Below are 12268 nucleotides of genomic sequence, written 5' to 3' on the forward strand. Positions count from 1 at the left end.
TCGCGGTTGTTGATAATGTCGTTGAGTGGTACTTCCGAGGATACTGTTATCGAACACTCTTGAAAGTAGTGTCGTAGCTTCCGGGATGCCATGAATACCGCGTATGCAATCTTTTGATAATGCGGGTACCATGATTTCCATGAAGTGAGGACAGTGGACACGTAGTAGACCGGCCTTTGAAGGGGGAATTTGTGTCCGTCCGTTTTCCGCTCGACGACGAGCACTGCGCTGACAACTTGATGTGTTGCCGCAATGTACAATAGCATTGGTTCGCCGGTGTTCGGCGCGGCCAGGACTGGGTTTGTTGACAATATGGCCTTTATTTCGTCGAGTCCGGCCGTGGCGGCATTCGTCCACTCGAAGTGTTCGGTGCGCCGAAGGAGGCGATAAAGGGGCAGTGCCTTTTCTCCCAAGCGAGAGATGAAGCGGCTTAGAGCCGCCACGCATCCGGTTAATTTTTGTATTTGTTTGAGGTCTTTTGGGATATCCAGTTGTGACAAAGCTCGAATTTTGGCCGGATTTTCTTCAATTCCTCTACCGGATACAATGAAGCCCAAGAGCTTTCCGGCTGGGACGCTGAAAACGCATTTTTCCGGGTTGAGCTTGATGTCGTATTTTCAGAGGTTATCGAATGTAAGCCTCAAGTCGTCTACTAGAGATTCGACATGTCTTGATTTGACGACCACATCATCCACGTACGCCTCCACTGTTTTGCCGATCTGGTTTGCCAGACATGTTTGAATCATGCGCTGATATGTTGCGCTGGCGTTTTTCAGCCCGAAGGGCATTGTGTTGAAGCAGAATGGGCCGTATGGTGTGATGAATGCCGTTGCGGCTTGGTCCGATTCTGCCATCTTGATTTGATGGTAATCGGAGTATGCATCGAGGAAACACAACGAATCGTGTCCTGCTGTGGCATCGATAATTTGATCGATACGGGGGAGGGGGAAGGGATCCTTAGGGCAAGCCTTGTTAAGGTCTTTAAAATTGACACACAGGCGCCAGGATTTGTCCTTCTTTGGTACCATCACCAGGTTTGCTAGCCAGTCCGGATGTTTTATGTCTCTGATGAATCCGGCCTCCAATAACTTGGCTAGCTCCTCTCCCATAGCGTGTCTCTTCGGTTCGGAAAAACGCCGAAGGGCTTGTTTGACAGGTTTGAATCCTTTTAGGATATTTAAGCTGTGTTCGGCCAGCCTGCGTGGGATTCCTGGCATGTCTGAAGGGTGCCAGGCGAAAATATCCCAGTTCTCTCGTAGGAACTCTCGCAGTGCGGCGTCTACATCAGGGTTCAGTCGTGCCCCGATGGAAGCTGTTTTATTGGGGTCCGTTGGATGGACCTGAAATTTGACTATTTCGTCCGCTGGCTTGAAGGATGTGGACTTGGATCTCTTATCGAGTATCACATCGTCCCTATTAACCGTGGAGCGCAGCGCAGTCAGTTCCTCAGCCGCTAAGGCTTCGGATAGTGCCTCAAGGGCCAATGCGGCCGTCTTGTTTTCGGCGCGGAGTGCTATGTCCGGATCACTAGCGAGAGTGATAATTCCGTTCGGCCCAGGCATCTTGAGCTTCATGTACCCGTAATGGGGTATTGCTTGGAAGATTGTAAATGCCTCCCGCCCTAGTATGGCGTGGTATCCGCTATTGAACGGGGCCACCTTGAACGTGACCTCTTCGGACCTGTAATTATCCGGCGTGCCGAACACCACATCTAGTGTGATTTTTCCTGTGCAGCGCGCTTCCCGACTGGGGATTATTCCTCTAAAGGTTGTGCTGCTTCGCTCGATGCGGTTCCAGTCTATTTCCATTTTTTGGGGGGTTTCCTCGTAAATGAGGTTTAATCCGCTCCCTCCATCCATGAGTACCTTGGTGAGGCGAAAGCCGTCCACTATTGGGCTGAGGACCAGTGCGGCTGGTGCTCGGGCTGTTCGGAATGTAGGTACATCGCTTGCATTGAAGGTAATAGCTTTGTCGCTCCATGGGTTTATCGTTGCTACTTGATAGACTTCGGCAAGGCTGCGGAGTGTTCTTTTTCGCATATTGTTTGATGCAAAAGTCTCAAAGAATGTGAGAACGGTACTGGTGTCCTCGGGGTGGCTTTCTGCGGCCTCCGAAATTAAGAGGTCCTCGCCAATTTTGGCCACCTGCCGGAGTATCCAACATGCTCTAAGGTTGTGAGTTGGTGTGGCGTCTTCTGTACTGTGGATTTTACAGGGTCCATCAAGCCACCTTTCCAGTACGGTTCCATGCCCTGTAGAGGGTTTTGGCTTTTTGATATTTAACCCGGGTGTCTTACTATGATGCACCCTCTTAGTTCAGACGGGATTGCTATTCAAGGCCGGATTATCCCAAAATTTTATTTCGGTTTTCCACGCGCTTTCCATCGCACAGTACTTTTGTAGTATGGACGCCAAGTCAGCGAAGCGTTTAATATCACGACGACTTATGGCGTTAAGTATTCCCTTGTCCGTGCAATTACTACAAAAGATTGAAATTGCGTCTCCCTCGCGGCAGTCCTTTATCCTGTTCATAACCAGGAGGAATCTGGCCCAGTAATGATGTACTGTTTCCTCGGGCTTTTGCCTGATTTGGGAAAGATCGCTTATGTTCAGGCGGGCGGGTGGCGTTGAATCTGAAACCTCACCCAATCTAAGATTCGGAGGCCGAAGAGCGTCCGAACTCTGAAGTTCGGACTCTTGGATGTTGTCCAATGAATCTAGCCCGTTGCCTGATTCTAAGATCAGGTCTTGAGTTACATCCTCCCCTCCGCGGGTATCCGACTTGGAGGGGTCGGGAATTCAGACGTAGCTAGTCCTTAAAATAGATGAAGGGTCGCCGCACCGCGCCTCTACCACGGCAACGTGGTGGGTGACTTGGGGAGAGTCAATTTCTCTTAGATCGGGTTTAAGCCCAACCTGGTCGTAATCCGTAGCGACCCCCAGGGCGGCGATCTGATCCAAGAGCTCATTTACAGACGAGAGCTCCATTGGATCTAGCTGCTCGACGAGCTCCGAGCTGACGTGTAGGTTGCTTTTGATGACCCGAGAGGTCACCGTTGGCGCAACAGCCGAACAGGCGGTCATGAGGAAACCACCTAGCCGGAGAGTTTAGCCGATAGCCAAGGCTCCCTTAGTAACGGCGCCGTATTTAAAGACGGGAGGAGGCGTCCTTCCTGATTGCGACGGCACAGAGGAACTCTCAATGAAAGCACCAATGTCGGTGTCAAAACCGGCGGATCTCGGGTAGGGGGTCCCGAACTGTGCGTCAAGGCCGGATGGTAACAGGAGGCAAGGGACACGATGTTTTTACCCATGTTCAGGCCCTCTCGATGGAGGTAATACCCTACTCCTGCTTGATTAATATTGATGATATGGGTAGTACAAGAGTAGATCTACCACGAGATCAAGGAGGCTAAACCCTAGAAGCTAGCCTATGGTATGATTGTTGTGTATGGAGTTGATTGTCCTACGGACTACAACCCTCCGGTTTATATAGACACCGGATAGGGTTAGGGTTACACAGAGTCGGTTACAATGGTAGGAGATCTTGAATATCCGCATCGCCAAGCTTGCCTTCCACGCCAAGGAAAGTCCCATCCGGACACGGGACGAAGTCTTCAATCTTGTATCTTCATAGTCCAGGAGTCCGGCTACCCGAACACCCCCTAATCCAGGACTCCCTCAATAGTGTCATCACAATCATTTAAGTTCAGATCCTTCACAACACAGAAAATCTCATTCCAAGCAGCAAGCATGTTTGGCGAAAAACATCTTCTGAAATTGATTTTCAGAGACACGCCATCCCACACCTCACTGATGGAAACATTAGTGGTATTGGCAATATTATACAACTCCCAATAACTAGTAGCAAGAGTAGCATTACCAGTCCACCTGTCCTCCCAAAACCTAACACCATTGCCATTACCCACCTTCCAGGAAAAGCAAACCTTTGCAGCTTTTATAGCCCAAAGAATGCCCTTCCAGAGGGGGGAAGCACCACTATCAGGGCAAGCAAAAATGTTAGGATTGCAAGTATTATATTTAGCGTCAATAATTTGCTTCCAGATTTTACCATCATCGTTGAAATATCTCTTAGCCCACGAAGCTAGCAGGCTGAGGTTCATATCAGCTATATTAGGGATGCCCAAACCACCAAACTGTTTTTTCAAGGCAATGTTACCCCAAGCAGCTAGGTGGTATTTATGATGGCCCTCATAATCATCCCAAAAGCAGTGAGCAAGTTGAGAGTTGATCATGCTAATAGCCCACTTGGGGAATTTAATAATCCCCATAAGATAGCAGGGAATACTAGAAAGACAAGACTGAACAAGGGTAAGACGTTTACCAGAGGAAAGTAATCTCCCTCTCCAGCCGGCTCCCTTCTTAATAATTTTATCCACAATGGGTTGTAAATCCTCTTTTCTAAGCTTTTTATAGTGAATAGGGGCTCCTAAATATTTAATAGGAACATTTCCAAGCTTACAGCCTAGGACCTGAGCAAATAAATTTGCTTCATCATGGTCAATGTTAATGGGGACTAAATCACACTTGTGAAAGTTGATCCTCATCCCAGACAACTATTCAAAACAAGACAGTAACCACTTATGATTTTTAGGAGAAGAAACATTATTACCAAAGAAGAGCAGAGTGTCATCTGCATACTGCATGCTAATGATGCCAGCAGGGTTTGTGACAGGAAAAAGCCCTTCAACTTTGTTATTAATAGAGGCTTTAATTAAAATCCTAGTAAAAACATCTGCAACTAGGTTGAATAGAAGAGGGGAGAATGGATCTCCTTGTCTGGCACCTTTGCCAGGGACAAAGAACTCACTGTTGTTGTCATTAACCCTGACACCAACAGAGCCTTTGAAGATGAGAGATCCTACTTTAGCCATCCACTTATGACTAAAACCCCTTCTATTCATCATATCCATAAGAAATTCCCTATTAACCATGTCATAAGCTTTCTCATAATCTAGCTTGAACACAAAGCCAGACTTCTTGCTAGAATGCACAGAATGGATAATTTCATGTGCAGCAATAATGCTTTCAACAATGAAACACCCTTTAATAAAGGCTGTCTGGTTAGGAGCTATTAGATCATTGCAAATGGGGCCAGACTTAGTTGTGGCACATTTTGCAAAGATTTTAAAACTACAGTTAATCATGGCAAGGGGTCTGAATTTCTCCATTCTAACTGCCTCAGCCTCTTTAGGAACCAAGGTTAGAAGGGAGAAATTTAGCCTATATAGGTCTAATTCCCCCTTCTCCCAATCCTGGAATAAAGCAAATAGGTTACCTTTAATAAGGTCCCAGAATTGCTGATAGAATAAAAAAGGAAACCCATCTGGGCCAGGTGCTCCTTCAGCATATGAGCTGAAAACAGCAACCTTAATTTCTTCCTCAGTAAAAGCAGCATCTAAGATATTGTTATGAGCTTCTGAAACTAATTCTTCCTCACTCCAAAAGTCATCTTTCAGAGTGATATCTATTTTATCTACAAAGCCAAATAAATTCTTATAGTAATTAACAGCAGTATTCATAATGCCTTCTGGGTCAGTGAAAATACCTTCATCATTTTCTAGCACCAGGATCTGTTTCTTGCTCCTTTTTCGACTTGCCACAGCTTTGAAATACCCAGTGTTAAGATCACCTTCCAAGACCTCCCTCTCCCTGGACCTCTGTCTGGCTTTGATCTCTTCTTTTTTCCAGATATCATTCAGTTCACCTGCAATTTTTTTCATCCTCAGCTTAGAGTTAGGTGAGAGAGGTTGAGACTCAGCCAAAATATCAAGGCAGTTATATTCTGCCACCAGGGCCTGTTTCTGCCTTTTTTGCTCTGCCTCAAAATTAGCACACCAGCCTTTAATGGCTTTCCTGGTATTTCTAATGTTAAACTGCCAAATATCAATGGCTTTGGTAAAATAGCATTTAGTGTTCCAAGCTTTATGGACTATCTCCCTAAAGCCATCAACTTCTAGGAACCATTTCTCATATCTAAAAGCTTTCTCTTTAGGGGAAGGAAAAGCACAAGTGTTCAACACCAGAGGGGTGTGATCACTACCAACCCTAGGAAGAGCTCTGAGCTGAACATCAGGGAAAGAAGTGGCCCAATTAGTGGACATGAAAACCTTATCTATAGTGGTCATAAGCAAAGAGTCTTGGTTATTTGCCCAGGTATATTTCCTTCCATTAATCTTCAGCTCAAGAAGACCAAATCTATTAATCCAGTCATTAAACAAGTCTGCCCAATGCTGGTTAATCAGACCAGTATTTTTCTCACTGGCCTTTCTAATCAGATTAAAATTCCCACCTACCAGAGTTGGACCAGTCCATCCAGTAAGAAGGTTGTGCAGTTCATTAATAAAATCCAGTTTAAACTGGTCATATGCAGTACCATAAACGAAGATCAGTCTCCAGGAGGACCCATCTTGTTTGTTTTGAAGCAAGCAAGAAACACTGTAAGTGTGTCTATCACAGCAAACAATGTCAAAGAGATCCCCCCTAATTCCTACCAGAATGCCTCCAGCAGTGTTATTAGCAGGGAGCCATTTCCAAGTATAACAGGATCTAGCATCAAAAGCTTCTAATTGAAGAGGGGTAAAATCTTCTTTCTTAGACTCAGAAATACTAATAAAATCAAGCATATGAGCTATAATGAGCTCTTTCAGTTTATTGCATTTGATGGGCCCATTTAGGCCTCTAATATTCCAAAATAGCCCAATCATTTAACTATAAAATCAAGTTTTTTCCTACTACTAGTGTTGGGTTTTTTGACCGCAATCCAGGGGGAATCTAGTTCTGAGTCCACATTCATATGTGGGCCATAATAAAAGTGGTTCCCTCGTAACACTCAGTAAGTACCACCTATCGTCGGCCGATGTTGGATTTCAACTGCTGATGTGTATCATCATTCTTCCTGTGTCTTGCTCTTGCAGCCCTAGAGCTGATGCTGGGTTCTGAAACTGAACAGTTGCAGCTTCTGACAATCACATGGCCTGCCAATACAGTCAGGGAAGGAAGAAACAAAGCATTCAATGTGCAGTTTACGTCTCTAGGTGAACAAATACGATGTAATTTTGATAAAGGGTAAACACATACATGAAAATGTAAAAAGAAACTGAATCCAATACATCACTTACAGCTTATTTAGTTGTATAGAACAGCCAACCCTTACCTGTAGCTATAGTAGGGGCAGTAGCAAGTCTTCTAGTCACCGACAGTAACTCTTTTGATGTGTCTAATCTTTGTAAGGTCATTGCTGCAATCATTTGGTGCCCTCTTTTGCCGTAGTTTCTCTATGAGCACTTCTGATGTATCATACAGCTGTAAGTCTTCAAGGATTGTAAGATGCTCAACACCATGAGGAAGAAACTTCAGTTCAGGACATGCCTGCAATAGGAATTCAGCAAGGCTTGCCATTGCACCCTCTTCTATTTCAACTTGGTTCAGCTGCGGTGCATCCCATATATTTAAAAACCGAAGTTTTGGAAAAGACCCTGTAGTGAAGTGCAGCTTCTTCCCTTCAAAAGCCTTCATAAGCGAAAGATGACATAAACCTCGTAGGCTCGTAGCACCAAAAGACTGGAAAACGATTCCTCATCAATTTTGGAGAATGCTAGCCGCAGCCGAGTGAGGCTATTAAGACGGGACCAAGATGCGATAACTTGAGGTATCAATCTCTTTTCGAGCTGCCCTTGTAAACCAACTATGTAAACATTTGGAGGTAAACAAAGTCCCTCCAGCTGCAGCACCTCCTTCTCACTAATAGCCGTGATTTCTAGATGCACAAGGTGTCTCATTTCTTTGATAGCATTTCTCAGGTCGGCAGAGTGTTTAGTTTCCACGTTGCAGACAGCAAATGTTTTTAGTTGTGTTAAAGCAGCCACACCTCCAAGAATTTTTGAGCTTGCTTCCACACATTGCAAAGCATGCAGGGAAGTCAAGTGCCTTATACTACTAGGCACCTTTACACCACTAAAAAGCATAACTTCTCCTTGTGGGCTAGCATAACTTGCAAACAGGTATCTCAACCTCTGAAGTTTTGCAATGTTGTTTGGTAAATATGACAGTGCACTGTTCACAGCATCCAGGACTTCTAAGTTTTGCAACCTTCCTATGTCTTCAGGTAGACTTTCAATATCAGTATATCTAAGGCCCAAATACCGTAGATTGAACAAGTTGAATACCTCAGTCGGCAACATCTTGATACGGGTACCTTGTAGATCCAGTGTTGAGAGCAGGTTCGAAGATTCTAGGATAGGCCTCAGCAATTCAATATTGATATATCTGTTAAAACCATGGATTGCACGGACATGTGTGGCATCAGATTCAATCAGTCGTTGAAGGTTTCCACTCTGGATTGATATGCGACGTGTGCGCTCTACAGATAGTGCTCGAGAGCCATCATACACTTCACCAAAGCATTCTTCACCTGCTTTATTGAGGGCAACAAGGCGTATGACATCATGCATTTGGCAACATTTCAACCGCCCAGTATAATTCCTCTCGACCACCTGTAGTAGGCTTCGGTTCACAAGTTCAGTCAAGTACCACTCTGCCACTTCCTCCAGAGTTTTGTTCTGCTTTTCCTTGATGAATCCAGCAGCAATCCAATGCCTCATTATTGTCCTCCTCTTGATGGAATAATCTTCTGGGAATAATGCACAATGTAAGAAACAATTCTTCAAATCATATGGAAGGTCCTCCAAGCTGATTTTTAGAATTGTCTCAACACGAGGCATCACATTTTTTACCAATTGGAGCTCCAGCTCATCATATACCTTTTTCCATTCTGCCCAAGTTTGACCTTTTCCAGATAGCAGGCTGCCTATGCATACTATAGCAATAGGCAACCCTTCACACCTTTTTACAAATTTCCAAGCCGAGCTCTGTAACTCCAGAGGACACTTTCTACCAGATCCCAAGAGTTAACTTCTTCAAGTGGTTCCAAATGAATTGAATGCTTATTGGTTGACAATGATGATACTTCATGCTTTATTGATGTAATAACAAGTCAGCCACTAGACGGAAAGACATTACTTATCTCTGACCAAACATCAGTAGTCCAAACATCATCTAGAATTAAGATGTATCTTTTACCTTGAAGGTACTCATAGATGCTCTCAGCTAGGCTTCTGATCTCGTTAGACACATCAACTGGTACGCCAAATTCTTTAGCTTCTTCAGCATGTCCTCAACATGATAACTCTCCGACACAGTTATCCATGCAGCGGCATCGAAGGATACTTTTACAGTTTTGTACACATGAGCAACCAAAGTTGTTTTCCCCACACCAGGCATGCCACACACAGTGGTAATCTTGCTTCTTTCCTCTTGTACATCACCTGTCAGCTATTGTATCAACTGCTGCTTGTGCTCAGCAATGCCTACAAGGTCCTCATCCCTTGTGAAATTGAGAACTTGGTTGGCATTAAGAGCATCATTTCTGCCGATATCTGGCACGGAGTAGTGCTCCTTCCTCTGTTTAGCTGCTTGAAGCCTGCCATTGATATCTTTCAGCTTGTGCACAAGTCGGCGCCAGGTCTTGACATGCTTGATCCTCTTCTTCATCCTGGCAGCAAACCCTCCATGCTTGTCCTACAACTTATAGGTGAACTGATCAACAACATCTTCGATCTCGAAAGCAAAGCCCCTGATCCTCTCGACAAAGAGGCCGGTTGTCTCATCGGTGTCCTTGAACCGCTATGCCCCTTTCAGATAAGCCTGCATACTCTCAAGCTCATCCCTGGCTTCATGGATCTCACCAAAGAGACCCTTGAGAGCAGAGGCTTCACTGCAAAGCAGCGATACGCCAGACGTTGCTGCCTCGCTCGCCAAGGCTGCGCCCAGCTTGCCAATCAACAAACCTACAACTGCTTCAGCCATGGCGCGATGGTGGGCTCTGAGTTACAATATGAATGTTGTTGCGCGTGTGTCTTGGGGGGTGGGGGTTGGGTGAGAGAGGGAGGTGCTGTAATGGCGGCCATGTGGTGAAGGTCGAATCTCATGCCACCCACCAACGCACGCTATGATGGAATAGATTCCACCCACTGGAGCAGTGCAAGATCAAGGAACAAATCCTCCAAATCCTCCAAGATAAGCCTGTAAAGATGGAGATAGCCCAGCTGTAAGGAGGAGAAAACATGGACCCAGAGTAGAGGATGGAAAGATGGAGCCATGGAGAAAAGAAGGGCCGAGAGACAACAAAAGCAGTGATGGTGCTGGGTGGAAAGAAGAAGAGATAAAGTTGGAAAGAGGAATAGGCATGAATTACTGTTACAGCAATGCTTTTGTCAGGAGACCATCATCAGTCATACATGTGTGTACCCCTTTAGCAGCCCATAGAGGATTCTCTTTTCTAAAACGTTGAAATGAAAAGAAGCAAGAAGCATGCAGAGTGCAAGTAGTATTCAAAAGCAGGGCAGACCAGAATACACAGTATAGGAGTACAAGGCATCCATTGGCTGTTGAACTTCCTGCTCATGAAGAAGGTTAAAGAAACACGCATCAGTCTAAGACAGGATGGAGTGGAGATGCCTCGCTCGCCTTTGTCTGAATGATGCCCGGTGTGGGATGTAAGTGGACAAGTCTCCAATTTCGGTGAGAGTTGAAACAATCATCAATTAGCAATTCCGTCAGGGTGAGTAATTGAGTAGGACAATTTTTTCTTTAAAAAAAAGACCACGCATATATTACCAGTAAAGTAACGCTAAAAGGAATCAGATTTACTGTAATTTACAGGTTGTTGATTGCTGCCAGAGGCGAGGAATGCATGCAGATGTGGTGGCCAGTAGCGAGGGAGAAGATAATGGGCTTTTTGGTTTGGGACCGTATGAAGTGTAAGTGACACACCTGAATCTTCTTTTCCACATTAGCTGCAATCCAAGACAAAATCTTATTCAAAGCTTGAATCTGAATGTGTGCACACAGAGGAGGCTGAGCAACTCAAAGTCCGCAAGACCATCGTCTCTTCTCTGACTGAAAAGAAAAGGACATCAGAGGAAGGCTATTAACTTTCTATTTGTAACGAATAAAGTATTATACATATAATTAAGCTATGCACGGTAATTCTGAAGCAAGAAAAGCTAAGCTGATTACTGAAGTAGTGTGAGAGGCAACAGAGCACTAATGGATTTGTAAAATGGTTGTGATTCGAGACTCCTGGACTAATCGCCAGCTTGAACAAATCGATCAATTTTCTTCCCCACAGGAAAAATTCCCCAGAAAGAGAAGGAGTATCACCGCACCAACCCTTGCAAACACCTGGGAGGCGCTGCCACTAAATTCCCCACCAGCCGATCAAGAAAATCCCACGTGTGCAGCGGATCTATCGGGGAGGATACCTGCGGCGACGGCAAGGGGGAGCGACGGGGAAGAGGGGGTCGCCGGGGGTGGCCGCGAGCAGGGGAACCGCCGCAGCGCGGCTCTCAGAATGGCGGCGGGGTGGGTTGCTTCGGCCTCCACTGAGCACGGTAAACTTTTTTTTTTTGAGGATAGAGAGAGCACGGTAAACCCTAGAAGGTTAGTTTCTTCTTCTTTTCTTACAGTTTCTTCAGAATTCTTCTTTTTTACAGTTACAAATCATACCATTACTGCTCCCTCCCTATTATGAAAAGCCGAAATTAGTTTTTCAACTTCCAAAAAATTGGAAAAATTGGGCATCTAAATACAATGAATTCTACTCCCTCCCTCCGTTTCTAAATATAAGACCTTTTAGATATTTCAATATGAACTACTCCCTCTGTAAAGAAAATATAAGAACGTTTCTATCACTACTTTAGTGATGTAAACACTCTTATAAAAGTTTACGAAGAGTGTACATACAGAGCAAAATAAGTGAAATTACACTGTAAAATATGCCTATAGGCATCCATATGTAGTCCATATTGAAATCTCTAAAAGGGCTTGTATTTAGAAACAAAGGGAGTACATTTGTATAAGCGTTTTGTTGACCTCACACATTGTTAGTAAAATTCAATAATATTTGTTGTGCCATAGCTGACATGATTATTCATTTCATCATGAAACATGTATAATGCATCCATGTGTAAGTTTGGATTTTGATCCTAAAATATGCATACTTTGAAATTTAATTTTCAAATTTTAAAAAGGATTTTTTCTGTGCACTCGTTATTAGGCAAAAGATTGGCAGCTAGTTCTCGATTAGAAATCAATGTTTCAATCACCTCGACATAATATCACTCGAATAAAAGTTTGTCGGTTCGAGCATAAAGGCCAAATCATTTTCGTGGAAAGGAGGACACATT

At 44.5% G+C, this 12268-nt stretch overlaps 1 pseudogene across 1 annotated transcript; it reads right to left on the bottom strand.

The window, feature by feature from the left end:
* Positions 1-6603: 6603 nt before the first annotated feature.
* On the bottom strand, positions 6604-11429 carry LOC125525439 (disease resistance protein RPM1-like; annotated as a pseudogene). The gene is made up of 2 exons (XR_015610974.1): positions 7177-11429; positions 6604-6997 (listed from the first exon to the last, which is right to left on the bottom strand). The product of XR_015610974.1 is annotated as a disease resistance protein RPM1-like (transcript).
* Positions 11430-12268: the final 839 nt, after the last annotated feature.

The sequence above is a fragment of the Triticum urartu genome, chromosome 7A, assembly GCF_056163025.1.
Source record: "Triticum urartu cultivar PI428250 chromosome 7A, HENAU_Tu73, whole genome shotgun sequence".
NCBI classification, from domain to species: Eukaryota; Viridiplantae; Streptophyta; class Magnoliopsida; order Poales; family Poaceae; genus Triticum; species Triticum urartu.